Raw genomic sequence first — 13985 nt, 5'->3', positions numbered from 1 at the left:
TGCAATAATCATGAACCTCTTTCTGTCTTTTGATAAATTTGAGTCAAGTAGGTTTGGAAGCCATTTTTAAAAAGTCACACTTGAGACAAACCAATTGCTTGATCTCTGCCTAAAGCCAGGCTGAACAGAGATAACCAGAGGACAGCCATTAATCATCAACAAATTACAAAGAAACCACCAGGCCAAGTCAAAGGTAAAATCAATTACAGTGACAATTAAAGTACTGAAACATCAAACTCCAAGCCCCTGCAGTTAATAGCTGCTCTTACACAAGTTAGCAACGCATTCCAGGCATGAAGCTGTCCATAATGCTGAACAACTATGCTAGGTTTAATGAATGGACATAGATCAATCATTTAATGGAAGCTAGACGGATAGCCTCATGTTACAAAAAAGGTGACTATTTCAACCCTCTGTTTTAGCAATCAATTATTTATATTGTGAAAAGTAATGATGAGCACCTATTGATTACTAAAAGTTTTTGCTGCAATCACATCTCTGTGAAGGAAACCACTTGCTAAGTCTGCAATACTTTGATTTTAGGCTTGAATATTGTTGATGCCAGAGCTTAAATAAGGTTCACTTGCAGCTCAATGCCTTTTCCTCCTCATCAAGGATTGGTAGCCCTCAAATTAAAGGAAGATGAATGATAAATGATGAGAAATTTACACACACAGTCTAGTTCTCCTATTGACATTCAAATTAGGGCAGAACTCAAAGTTTCTTTAATATATACTTCAGGTGCAAAATTTATCACTGTTTCCTTGTTTTTCCTTTATGGTAGATTTGTTATGCTACGCATTTTCCAGCCATAGAACACTGAATGTACACTGTCATAGAAAAATTACCAGCCAGTGGTGCATGGATAAAGTGAACTATCCCAATGACTACAGTGGTCTCCACTGCATTCTTCCCCCTGCAATGAGGAGCTACAGCTTCTAGGAATTCAAAAACCATTGAATAATAATAATGTTGGTATTTGTTAAGCGCTTACTATGTGCAGAGCACTGTTCTAAGCTCTGGGGGAGATACAGGGTCATCAGGTTGTCCCACATGAGGCTCACAGTTAATATCCATTTTACAGATGAAGTAACTGAGGCACAGAGAAGTTAAGTGACTTGCCCACAGTCACACAGCTGACAAGTGGAAGAGTCATAATTCGAACCCATGACCTCTGACTCCCAAGCCTGGGCTCTTGCCACTGAGCCACGTTGAATAAGGATCCTCAGCTAAAGTGGGGAAACATTCAGTAGTTCTGAATCCCTATGAGAGCTTTACATTGTCTCAGAAGTTACAGGATGTTGTTATGTGGGACTGCTGTCCATATGGAGCCCTATGAGAATCCAAAACTCATTCTCTCCAGCCCCACTGGACACTGGACAGCCCAACCTAAAAAACTTGCAGCTACCTAAAGGCACCCTTCTTCAAATGAAAAAATTAGATAACATTTTCTAAACACTGACTTTCAGCTCTTGATGAGAAATTTATACACATAGGCTGCAAGTTCAAATATGACTAAAGGACCTTTTCTAGTTCTGACATGAGTCCCCACATCCTGCCTCGTCACCCACAAATTCATCACAGCATAGGAAAGGAAAAAAACAGGGATTTAGCAACAGATGGCAAACAACATGGCCTGGGAATCAGAGGACCTGGATTCTAATCCCAGTTCTGCCACATACCTGATGGGGGGATCTTAGGCAAGTCATTTCACTTCTCTGCACTTCAGTTGTCTTAACTGTAAAATGGGGATTCAATACCATTCTTCCTCGTCCTTAGACTGTGAACCCCATGTGGGACAGGGATTCTGTCTGACCTAATTATTTTGTATCTTCCCTTGTACATAGAACAGTGCTTGACACACAGTAATAGTAGTAACAATACTACTATTACTAGCACTGGTCTGGGAGTCAGAGGACCTGAGTTCTAATCCTGCCTCCTCCACTTGTGTGCTGTGTGACCTTGGGTAAGTCACTTAATTTATCTGTGCCTCAGTTATCTCCTCTGTAAAATGGGGATTAAGGTTCTGAGCCTCATATGGAATATGAACTATGTCCAATCTGATTATCTTATATCTAAAGTCACTATGAATCAGAAACAACTCGACAGCATTTAGTTATCCCAGCACTTAGTATAGTGCCTGGAACACAATAAATGCTTAACAAACAGTATAAAAAAATAAGGGAGGGGAACTATCACCAAATATCACTGGGTCAGATAATTCCTAAGGAACAGTGTGTTCATCTACTTTAGGACATGGTTCCTGGACCAGATACCTTCATCACTCTACCCTCACTTGATAATAATAAAAATTATGGTAATTGTTTAGCACTAACTGTGTGCCAGGCATTGTACTAAGCGCTGGATACAAGCAAGTCGGGTTGTACAAAGTACCTGTCCCACATGGGGCACACAGTTTTAATCACCATTTTACATATTAAGAAATTGAGGTCCAGAGAAGTGAAGCGACTTACCTAAGGCCAATTCTATGAAGAAATAATAGTTGTGGTGCTTCTTAAGCACTTACCACATGTCTAACAGTGTTCTGAGTGCTGGGATAGATACAACATAATCATGTCAGACACAGACCCTATCAAAAATTGGAATCACTGCCTAAGTAAGAGAGGGAACAGTGATTGAATCCCCATTTTACTGATGAGGAAACTGAGACAGAGCAAAGTGTGAGTGCCACACTAGCAACCTATTGGAGCCTGCCAAGAGCAAACCATAAAATATCAGGTAGATTTTTTTTTTAATGGTTATCACACCACATTCAGTCACTGAGCAATGTCAACAGTATGATGTACAGATATTTCAGTTACTTCAGAGAGCAGGAAAAGGTTTCTAACAATGAAGAATAACTATCTATAGATGAGATTTAGGGCCCAAAGCCACTCTCACAGGAAGTCAGCTGTATTGGGAGGCCATATCGAAAGAATGGTTTGAAATAGCCAATCAATTGCTTTTCAGGAAGCTGAAAGAAGATTCCCAGTCTAGAAAGGTGAAGAATTTCAACAGCCCATTAAAACTATCTTATACCTTTTGTATAAGACAGCCCTCAGCATAATGTAGAAGTCTTTTCTTAACTTTTCCATACATTCAGATTCATCATCGATTTTGCAAGTTTGACTCTTGGAAACAGAATTTTCAGGTGCAAAAATGACAAGCTGTCAAGTTTAAGGTCTGCAAAAAGATGCTTTTTAAAAAATCATCTACATTTTAAAGTAGTTCTCCAAAATAGTGTTTCCTAAATCTTCAATCCTTTGAACTAGAGGGGAAAATGATTTTTTTCCCACTTTCTAGGAGATCATTCAGATTCTCATATCCCTTCACTAAAAGCTCCTGTTGATACTGCTCCTAGAGAAGAAATGTAGAAAGTTACTAAAATGATTTTGTCTATATTTCAAACTCTAATTGTATAAGGGTCCTCCTATATTTAAATTTCTAATGGTATGTCTTCCCATATTTGAATTTTGAATTGTGTAAGCATCCTGGAAACCTCAATATCAAAGAGCTATTGTTGTCCAGTACTTCCAAGCAAACTTCTAGTAGAAAATGGAGGTCCACCAGAGGTCCCAAGGACATAACCACTTTCTTTAGGAGCTGTGGAGAGAACACTCTCCCCTTACTTCATCATTTCAAGAAGGCATTTATCAGCTTCAAAAAGAGTATCAGTGCATAGAGAGCAGTGATATACACACCACCCCCTCCAATCTCATCCAGTCCTCCATTTGCCCGCCTCTGGTTTGGGAAGGAAAAATCCTCAGCTGATTTACAACAATCTCCCCTCTCCCCAAGGAGTGGGGAAAGTCAGATTCAGAGAAATTAAAAGTTAAACTATTACACTGTTTTAACTCAGGAAGAAAATCTTTGGAGTGTTAAAAGATGCTAATAAAAATAATCAGGTTTATTTTTATTAAACCTAAAAGCAGTCATATTAGAAATAATATCATTGAACAATTGGAAATTTTCAGAGTTTTTCTTAATGAAAAGTCTCCAGTTAATTTTTAAGAATTGGGTTACCAAAAGAACTAGGTTTGTATTCTTAAACTCTATAGCTTACACTGAAAAGTGATTATCGGAATGCAGCTTTTGTCAGAATCAAAGCTGTATAATATAATTGAATTCTAGACATAGAATATCACTACATCGGTTTTATTTGGAGGAGAAATGAAAGTATCTGGAGGCCATCTTCTCTAGCCTAGGAGCCCCGTTTTTTAGGTTTAAAGTCAACTCTGTGGTGGGATGGCTTGATGATTTTGAAAAATAAAATTAGGAAAATATTCTAACTGAACTCAGACAGGAAGAGTTTTCCTCTAAGACAGTTTCTGAAAAAGCAATATGAAATTTAGATTATATTAGAATCACGTTACACTTGCCAAGTTATTTTTAAGTTTCTCTAGATGTGAAATATTCAAGTACTACAAAGTTAATTTCTCTCACTGCATTTCTTCCCAATGACACTCTTGAAAGAAAGGACAATGGTTCTTGATTTTTCCCCTTAATTCAAAGAATTGAATTCCATGCATATAATGTTCCTCAATAAACAATCTTGATAATGAAGGAAAAATGATAGAGTTGATGAAGTGATGACACAATATTGTAAAAAATTATCTAAAGAAACACTATGTGTGAAAAGTCATCACCATCAGCCATAGACACCAATTCTTGCAATTCACCATTCTTGCCATTCTCATGTTCTGCTTAGCACCTCAAACAATAAGGCCACTTAATAAAATGTAAACAAATCATAATACTCTAACTGCTCTTGTCATATCACCAGCAAACTGTAAACAAGTAAAGTATAGCAGAGAAATGTCTCCATGTGTGCTGGGTATGTTAGGGATGGTCATTGTCTCCTCAGAAGCACCATAGCCCAGTGGATAGTGCACAACTCTGGGAGTCAGAAGGAACTGAGTTCATTCATTCATTCAATAGTATTTATTGAGCGCTTACTATGTGCAGAGCACTGTACTAAGCACTTGGAATGTACAAATTGGTAACAGATAGAAACAGTCCCTGCCCTTTGACGGGCTTACAGTATAATCTGGGGAGACAGACAAAAACAATAGCAATAAATAGAATCAAGAGGATGAACATCTCATTAAAACAATAGCAAATAAATAGAATCAAGGTGATATGCATCTCACTAATAAAATAAATAGGGTAATGAAAATATATACAGTTGAGCAGATGAGTACAGTGCTGAGGGGAAGGGAGAGGGGTGGGGAGCAGAGGGAAAGGGAGGAAAAGAGGGCTTAGCTGAGGAGAGGTGAAGGGGGGTAGAGGGAGAGCAGAGGGAGCAGAGGGAAAAGGGGGAGCTCAGTCTGGGAAGGCCTCTTGGAGGAGGTGAGTTTTAAATAGGGTTTTGAAGAGGGGAAGAGAATTAGTTTGGCGGAGGTGAGGAGGGAGGGCATTCCAGGACTGCGGGAGGACGTGACCCAGGGGTCGACGGCGGGATAGGCAAGAACGGGGGACGGTGAGGAGGTGGGCAGCAGAGGAGCGGAGCAAGTGAGATGGGCAGTGGAAAGAGATAAGGGAGGAGAGGTAGGAGGGGGCAAGGTGATGGAGAACCTTGAAGCCTAGAGTGAGAAGGTTTTGTTTCGTGCGGAGGTTGATAGGCAACCACTGGAGGTGTTTAAGAAGGGGAATGACATGCCCAGAGCGTTTCTGCAGGAAGATGAGCCGGGCAGTGGATAAAGAATAGACTGGAGTGGGGAAAGACAGGAGGAAGGGATCAGAGAGAAGGCTGACACAGTAATCTAGCCAGGATATTATGAGAGCCTGTAGCAGTAAAATAGCCATTTGGGTGGAGAGGAAAGGGTGGATCTTGGCGATATTATAAAGGTGAGACCAGCAGGTTTTGGTGACGGATTGGATGTGTGGGGTGAATGAGAGAGCCTAGTCAAAGATGACACCGAGGATGGGAGACGGGAGGGATCGTCGTACCATCTACAGTGATAGGGAAGTCAGGAAGAGGACAGGGCTTGGGAGGGAAGATGAGGAGCTCAGTTTTGGCCATGTTGAGTTTTAGGTGGCGGGCAGACATCCAGGTGGAGATTTCTTGGAGGCAGAGGGAGATACAAGCCTGAAGGGAGGGGGAGAGGACAGGGGCAGAGATGTAAATGAGTTCACCGAGGGAGTGAGTGTAAATGGAGAACAGAAGAGGGCCAGAACTGACCCTTGAGGAACCCCAACAGTTAGAGGATGGGAGGGGGAGGAGGAGCCTGCGAAGGAGACTGAGAATGAACGGCCAGAGAGATAAGACGAAAACCAGGAGAGGACGGAGTCCGTGAAGCCAAGGTGAGATAAGGTTAATCTAGGCTCTGCCACTTTTCGGCTGTGTGACCTTGGGCAAGACACTTCACTTTTCTGTGCCTCAGCTACATCATCTGTAAAATGGGGGTTAAGACTGTGACTCCGATGTGGGATAGGTATTGTGTCCAAACCGTGGCTCAGTAGAAAGAGTCTGGGCTTTGGAATCAGAGGGCATGGGTTCTAATCCTGACTCAGACACTTGTCTGCTGTGTGACCTTGGGCAAGTCACTTAACTTCTCTATGCCTCAGTTACCTCACCTGTAAAATGGGGATTAAGACTGTGAGCCCCACGTGGGACAACCTAAGTACCTTGTATCTCTCCCAGCACTTAGAACAGTGTTTGGCACATAGTAAGCACTTAACCAATACCACCATCATCACTGTATCCCCCCAGCGCTTAGCATAGTGCTTGGCACATAGTAAGTGGTTAACAAATACCACAAGTATTATTATTATTCTCAGTCACACTGATGCCCATGGGCAAATTGTAATTAGTTACGTTACTTACTAAACCCTTGCTATGCATCAAGCTCAGTGCTAAATGCTGGAGTAGACATTAATATAATAGATCAGACACAATCTCTCTTCCACACTGGATTTACAATCCAGGTAAAGGTAGATTGATAGAAACAAGATAATAATGGACTTCAAACAACCATAAGCAACAGAGGCAACAAATCAAGAGAGCAATGCTAAAACAAGTGAATGACTAATCCTTGGAGGGGTGAATCTTCAGACATTATCTCGCTTAGGGCAAACAACCTTTATTTACAAACCACTGCAGGCTCCAGAGGGGTCTAAAAGTTTTAAGTTGGAAATGGGGCTTCTTGCATTTTGTCCTGCCTCACCACAACAGGCTGGCCTGAACAATTACCCCTGGTCCTTTGAGACCCCACCAACCTCCCTAATCCTCACCTTATGCTACATCCTACTATGCTACTACACCTTATGCTATGGGGAAGCAGCGTGGCTCAGTGGAAAGAGCCTGGGCTTCGGAGTCAGAGGTCATGGGTTCGACTCCCGGCTCTGCCACTTGTCAGCTGTGTGACTGTGGGCAAGTCACTTAACTTCTCTGTGCCTCAGTTACCTCATCTGTAAAATGGGGATTAACTGTGAGCCTCATGTGGGACAACCTGATTACCTTGTATTTATCCCAGCACTTAGAACAGTGCTCTGCACATAGTAAGCGCTTAACAAATACCAACATTAATTAATTACATCCCGTGCACACAGGCTTGGTCTCCCACTGACCAGGGACACGGGACTGAACTCCTTCTGGAGCTTCACCTGAGCTGGCTGCAGTTCAACCCAGCTAGCACTAGTGCTATCACTCCCCGTGAGGTGCACCATAGAGAACACAGAGATTACAGTTCACACCAAGTCAGACATCTTTAATCTCACTCCTTCCCAGGAGGGCTCAGCATGCAGCTGCTGCTGCTGCAAGTACAGAGTGCGGGCCACTTACATAGCTAGGGCCTGAGCATAAACACACCACAAGCTAGCACAGTCAGCTCCGCTTGGCCCTCCGGAAGATGATCCTACCAAAAGGAGGCATCATTAGTCCCTATGTTGTCAGTCAGAATCTGTGGTTAGCAGATCGGGGCTCACCGTCTGCCATGGAGTTTGAGGAGGATAAGGGCCCAGACCTCTGAGGGGCAGCAGCAGGATGGGGAACCAACAGGCTCTTAACTCTTAGGCTTTTCCATAGCTTCACTTTTAGTTACTGTCACCATTTTCTAGTCTATCTTTCAGGGTGTAGAACAGTGCTAGATACAGATCAGTGGTATTTATTGAGCAATTACTTTATGTAGAGCCTGTACTAAGCACTTGTGAGAGTACAACACTCAATAAATATCACACTAATGATGTTACAAATATCTGAAGAGACATGCACCAGTAATAAAGAGATTAATGACTAGGGGTAAATGACCTTAGCAGGTAAGGCTTTAAAAATATGGAGGGGAAGTAAGAATGAAAAATTCCAAGTTCTAGTCCTGCCTATGCTGGTTCTTCTCTGACTTCCACAGGAAAAAGGTGGGAAAGTGTTCATTTATTGTTGTATTGTTCCCCCCCAAGCACTTAGTACAGTGCTCTGCACAAAGTAAAGGGATCAATAAATTTGACTGAATTAAAAAAAAGTGATTGAATGAAAAAACTACATCTATTTTGACTCCAACAGAGAAGATATTATATTAAATAATAATGGCCTCTTTTCTAAATGTTCTGAAGAACTAATGAACTATAGGGGCTTAGGAAATAAAAATGCATATTAAGTTTAAACATCAATTTGTTTTACCTATAGCCTACATCAAGGGCACTTTGTCCTCTTCAGGAACAGGAAAATATTCCAAGCTCTCATTACCCCATGATGGAAGTTCCCTGCATTGAAAGAACTGTGTGCTCTCATATATTATCTATATTTTTAGCATAAAAATATGAGACTCTTCCACTAAAAAGTCCCCTTTTTTGTAATGAAAAAATATCAGTTTTTCAGTCTCCTTGATATATTATGCTCGCCTCCACTCCCTCTAAGAATTCAAGGTCACTTCTTAGAAAAATTTGCATAGCCAACATGCAGAAAGTTGAAGGTGGTTGCTGTCATCTTGCATAATTCTGCACATTTCTCTTTCTTTTTTAAAAAAAGTGAAGGCAATGGTCACATTATTGTACTCTGTTCTGCTAAAGATAAATACTGTGAAATTCCTTAAGAACCTATTTTCAAAGAAATTCTTTGTCTAGTTATAGCTGAAGAGTAATAAAAATAAGAATCTTCACACTGTTTAGCAGGAGATAAAATGAAGTGAATCTTTGGAGCAGATGAATATGGGGAGAAAAGGAGCACCTGACCCCCATATTGGAACTTGAAGCACTTCTATTTTAAAAAATGTGGTTATTTAAATAGGAAATTTGTGTGAGCTCAGATTTTTATAGGATGCTTTCATGAGCATTTACTTGTGCCTTTAATCATTTCAAAGTTTTCTCAAACAGCATCACAACTTTTGGTGGGGGATTTAATCCTACATTTCTGATTGCATTTCACCCAAATGATAGAAAGCAATTTCAGAAGTGCTTAACTCAAATTGCTTGTGTACACAGGTAGCTCTCCACTACTTTGTGATTCTCCACCTTTCTAAAAAGCATATTTCCCCACCAACATTTGTACATTACTGAAAAGCTCCTTTTACTTGAGGTTGAGTATAGTTGGACTGCCTTAAAGCTTCAGGCTCAATTGTGGTATAAATTCCAGTGCTTCTTCCCTACAAGGAGGGAGGGGACAAAACAACATCTGTCACTTTACCAAAGGTGTTTTATTTTCCATTTTATCTAAAATCTACAAAGTGCAGCATAAAAGAGTAGGTAGCTGAAAAATTTGGAGACAGCAAGGCAGCAGACTGCTCTGTTTTTCTGCCCTCTGTCCAACTCCCATAGTCGATGCAACTAAACTGACCGGATGTCCTGAATAAGGCAAGAAGTTATATCACTTTGGCTGCCATCCTGCAGTCCAAAATATGGCTGAAAGAACTCTGTTAGGTCTTATTCATTCATTCATTCATTCATTCATTCAATAGTATTTGCTGAGAGCTTATTATGTGCAGAGCACTGTACAAAGTTCTTGGAATGTACAATTCAGTAACAGATAGAGACATTCCTTCCCCAGTGACGGGCTCACAGTCTAAACGGGGAGACAGACAACAAAGCAAAACAGAACAAAACAAAAACAAGACAACATCATCAAGATAAATAGAATCAAGGAGATGTGCACCTCATTAACAAAATAAACAGGGTAATAAATAATATATACAAATGAGCACAGTGCTGAGGGGAGGGGAAGGGGGAGGAGCAGAGGGTGGGAGAGGGGAGAGGAGGGGGAGAGGGAAAGGAGGGGGAGCAGAGGGAAAGGGGGGGGCTCAGTCTGGGAAGGCCTCTTGGAGGAGATGAGCTCTCAGGAGGGCTTTGAAGAGGGGAAGAGAGTTAGTTTGGCGGAGGTGAGGAGGGAGGGCATTCCAGGACAGCGGTAGGACATCGGCCAGGGGTCGATGTCAGAATAGGCGTGAATAGGGGACAGTGAGGAAGTGAGCAGCAGAGAAGCAGAGCATACGGGGTGGGCAGCAGAAAGAGAGTAGGAAGGTGAGGTAAGAGGGAGCAAGGGGATGGAGAGCTTTGAAGCCAAGAGTGAGGAGTTTTTCTTTCATGCGAAGGTTGATAGGCAACCACTGGAGGTTTTTGAGGAGGGGAGTGACATGCCCAGAGCGTTTCTGTAGGAAGATGATCTGGACAGCAGAATGAAGAATAGATTGGAGTGGGGAAAGACAGGAGGAAGAGAGATCCAAAAGGAGGCTGACACAGTAATCCAGTTGGGATATTATGAGAGCTTGTACCAGGACAATAGCCATTTGGATGGAAAGGAAAGGGCATATCTTGGCGATATTGTGAAGGAGAGACTGGGAGATATTGGTGGCAGATTGGATGTGTGAGGTGAATGAGAGAGTTGAGTCAAGGACACCACCAAGGTGGTGGGCCTTTGAGATGGGAAGGGTGGTAGTACTGTCCACAGTGACAGGGAAGTCAGAGAGAGGAAAGGGTTTGGGAGGGAAGATAAGGAGCACAGTTTTAGACATGTCTTACTTTTGGTTGTGGTGGTGATAGCTGAAACCATCAACCTGGTAATTAACATAATATAAGAAATGTCTTTACTAGGAAATTTTTACTAGGTTAGAACAATGAACAATCCAGCCTATATTTTTCCTTTATGTCAGCAGCCATAGAATATATGGAGGATATGTATGATTAATATAATTAATTACATGCAGAGCACTGTACATTGTACACTTGGGGGAGGGCAATAAAATAGAAAACAGTTCCTGTCCTCAAGGACCTTGCAATTTAATAGGGGAGAGAATCACACACAAATTCCATACATATAATGGGGATGAAAAGAAAAACAGATACAACTGCTAACAATAAAAGCACCATCAACAACATCTGGATAAGGGCTAAGTAGGGCTGGATTGAAACCCACATCGGCCCCAAACGAATCAATTTTGCAGGGGTTCTTTGTGTGGTCTGGGACACCATGTCAGACAACATATTGAGCAGCCACTGGAGAGGCAGAAAGTGGGAAAGGGAGAGGATATGGAATAGAAAAAAAGCTCTTTGAGAATTTCCAGCACTGCCAAATTTCCAGCACTACCACCCACCCCCAAAGGATTACCTTAGACTGCAGGATTGGGAGGCATACTCCTAATTGCCTTGATATTCAGACTTCTCTAGGGCCAGGTTCATCCCCCCAACTAACACTTTACTCCATCTTCTAAGGCTGAATGGCCAGGCTCCATGGTGGATGTGTCACATGAGTGGCTCCCGAGGGTCTCCTTAGCTAAGGATACTAAACCTCAGCATAGTGAACTCCTGCATAGTCTGGTTCTTTTGGCTAATAGGAGTATCTGACCAAAGAGGTTGGGATTAGAAAATGGCTCCTGACAGAGCTGAGTGGGGTTCTTTTAATCAGGTGAGCAGGTGTAGAGAAGTTAAGTGACTTAACCAAGATCACACAGCAGACAAGTGCAGAGTCAGAATTAGAATCCAGGTCCTTGGACTCCAAGGCCTGTGCTCTTTCCACTAGAGTAGAAATAACTAGTGACTGAGCTTTTGAAGGAAGATGTAATCTGAATGATATCTTAGAAATATGATCTCGGCAGCAGAGGATAGGTTAGACTGAAGAGGGGAGAGACTGGAGGCAGGAAGACCAGTAGGGAGAATGGAACATAGTTCAATCGGAAGGTGACAAAAACTGAGATGGGACAGGGTCATAAGAGTGAAGAGGAAGAGGGAAATCTTGTGGAAAATTGTGGAGGATAAACCCAACAGGATTTAGGGACAAACAATGTGGAAAGTGAAATGCAAAAATGATGTCAAAGTTGTTATTTTCTGCAACAGGGAGGATTGGGGTAGTGGTATTGACTATGATGAGAAAGATAGAGTGAGTAGATTTAGGAGGGAATATGAGTTCCACTTTGCCTGGTTGAGCTTAAGGTGTTATCAGGCTATACATGTGATGTGTGAGCTCACTTTGTCTTTCACTTTTATTGTACCTTCTCTAGAACCTAGTGGAGTGCTCAGCCCAGAAAATAAACTTGAAATGAATAAGTAAATGAAGATATTCTGAAGGCCAGAGGCCATGCAAGACTGCAGGTGAGAATTTCACCTAGATAGCTAATGCTATCACAGAGGTAATAACTAAAGTAATATGAGCAAATGAGTTTCATTAGAGAATGAGTGTTGAGTGAGAAGGGTAAACATTATTTTTAGCCCCTTTCAAGTTACTACAATTTAACATTTCACAGTAAAAGGTCTATGATCTGGATGAAGGAGCAATGGGATATGTTAGCTAACAAGATATTTGGGCTACAAAACAACGAAGGTGCCTGAAAGTATCTTGGTAACAATCATAAATAGAGCTGGCAAGAGCTGAGTCTTGTCTTATGTCGTCGAGTCGTTTCCAACACATGGACACATCTCTCCCAGAATGCCCCACTCTCCATCTCCAATTGTTCTGGTAGTGTTTCCATAGAGTTTTCTTAGTAAAAATACAGAAGTGGTTTACCATTGCCGCCTTCCACGCAGTATACTAGAGTTTGCACCCTCATGGGTGAATTTTGACTTGTAGCAGATGGCCTTCCACTCACTAGCCACTGTCCAAGCTAGGAATGGAATGATTAGGTCTCTGCTTGACTTTCCCTCCCGTAGCTAAGACTGGTAGACTATGGAAACTCTCCAGGTGTGATTCTGAGAGGGGAAGAACTGACTACTTAGGAATAAAATAGGAAGAGGAAGGGCAGCATGGAGTGTACATCAGTAGGGAGAGAGGGTTCAATAACCATCAATCAATGGTATTTATTGAGGTCTTACTGTGTACAGAGCATAGTATAAGCACTTGAGAGAGTACAATTGCAATAGACATGATAGACATGATTTTTGCCCTCAAGGACCTTACAATCTAGTGAGTTGTATCCTAAGAATACTCAAATGCAGGGGTTTAGAAGGGATGCAGCCATCAAAATATAGTCCCACTGCCAGTCACTGAAACTATTATTAAAGGGAAGCTAATAAATTGGCAGAACTACTTGCTCTTCACCCTCTCTACTTTAACCGACACAACTGTAAAAAGAGTTAGCACTGGTTAGCACTTATGCAGAATGGCCCAGAAGACTGCATATGGTGAGAGCCAGCTTTGAACCACCAGGGAGGTAACAACCACCTCAAAGAGCAAAGCAGCTAAGTGTTGGCAACACAAACATCATGGTGTGACCAGGGAGGTTGAGGAGAAGGGAGGGGAGGGAAGCAGTAAGCCACAACATAGAAGGGCATGGTGGCAGTATTGCCCCTCACAGAGATGGCAGTGATGTGGTCCCTCATAAAAGATGATAGAGGCAAGAGCTACTAGTCCTTCTGGTCTTTGGATGGTGGCCGCAGGGCTGTGTGAAACACAGACAGGAGTGATCCTTCAGAGAACCAAAAGCTGGCATCTCAAAACCAAGCTGTTCAAGATGTTCAGTCCAGGAGTCCACGGCAACACAATGGTGGGGATGGCGGCCCAGTAAATATCTTCACAAAAACTCTCTCAAAATGTTGTGCTCATTATGTTACCTTGACACTCAGTACACCCT

At 42.0% G+C, this 13985-nt stretch overlaps 1 non-coding gene across 1 annotated transcript; it reads right to left on the bottom strand.

Annotated features, from left to right (window-relative positions):
* Nucleotides 1–12977: 12977 nt before the first annotated feature.
* Nucleotides 12978–13114, bottom strand: LOC114815470. The gene has a single exon (XR_003763255.1). It is a non-coding gene; the product is annotated as a small nucleolar RNA SNORA7 (small nucleolar RNA).
* Between the last annotated feature and the right edge of the window lie 871 nt (nt 13115–13985).

The sequence above is a fragment of the Ornithorhynchus anatinus genome, chromosome 1 (assembly GCF_004115215.2).
Source record: "Ornithorhynchus anatinus isolate Pmale09 chromosome 1, mOrnAna1.pri.v4, whole genome shotgun sequence".
Taxonomy (NCBI): Eukaryota; Metazoa; Chordata; class Mammalia; order Monotremata; family Ornithorhynchidae; genus Ornithorhynchus; species Ornithorhynchus anatinus.
Note: the sequence above shows the minus strand (reverse complement) of the source record. Positions and strands in the feature narration are given on the sequence as shown.